The sequence below is a fragment of the Sinocyclocheilus grahami genome, unplaced genomic scaffold (assembly GCF_001515645.1).
Source record: "Sinocyclocheilus grahami isolate Dianchi unplaced genomic scaffold, SAMN03320097.WGS_v1.1 scaffold191.1, whole genome shotgun sequence".
NCBI classification, from domain to species: domain Eukaryota; kingdom Metazoa; phylum Chordata; class Actinopteri; order Cypriniformes; family Cyprinidae; genus Sinocyclocheilus; species Sinocyclocheilus grahami.
The window spans coordinates 283,614-284,411 of NW_015505370.1; the positions used below are offsets into that span (position 1 = coordinate 283,614).

The 798-nt window shown below is 42.5% G+C and overlaps 1 pseudogene; it reads left to right on the plus strand.

The window, feature by feature from the left end:
* The first annotated feature begins 1 nt into the window (after position 1).
* The window catches only part of LOC107594830 (epithelial cell-transforming sequence 2 oncogene-like), a 20,408-nt pseudogene continuing 19,611 nt past the window's right edge, over positions 2-798 (plus strand).

The window sequence follows — 798 nt, forward strand, 5'->3', positions numbered from 1 at the left end:
CCCCATCACTCAAATGGACTTCACAGCTGTGCTGCCTCGCTTTCTGTCTCTCTACATCATGTCCTTCCTCAGTCCTCGAGACATCTGCTCTGCAGCACAGGTGTGCTGGCACTGGACATTTCTAGCAGAGCAGGTAAGAAATTAATCAGTACAAATGTGACTTGAATTTATTAGATACCAGGCTTTTTTATTAAATTTCTGTTTTAATTTAAACACTGTTAGCCAAAGTTTTCTAAACTAGGGTAAATTTAGTTTGAAAATCACTGCCAGAAATGTCAAGTTTACTCACCCACAGTACAATCTCTATGTGATTCTCTAGGACTGTCTGTGGTCTCCAAAGTGCATCCGCCTAGGCTGGTTTCTTCCCTACAGCCCTTCAGATCATGAGTATGGGGCGTGGAAAAGACATTATGTGGCTTGTACCGCCAGTTTAGATATTCTGACTCCACGGGAAGCAGCAGGTGTCTATGGTACCTTGAATGAGAGTTTGACAGCACCAGAGGAGCAACAGGATAGATGGAGAGAACACAAGATAAGACAAACTATCAGACAGAAGGTATCAGTGCATAAAAGTGAGTGCTAGGTTTCCAGCATTTCATGTACTGTACATGCCCTTATGAAATGATCTGATCGAGGTTAAGGAGTTTTAATTAATATAAATTATCTGAGGCTAATTATCTCAGTTGGCTGACACTCTGGTCCTTATAGTCCCGTCTGATTTTTCCACAGAGGCTGCTTTGAAGACCAGGAGGGCATGGTTAAACACCAGCAAATTGGGCACATCATTTACTGGAACCA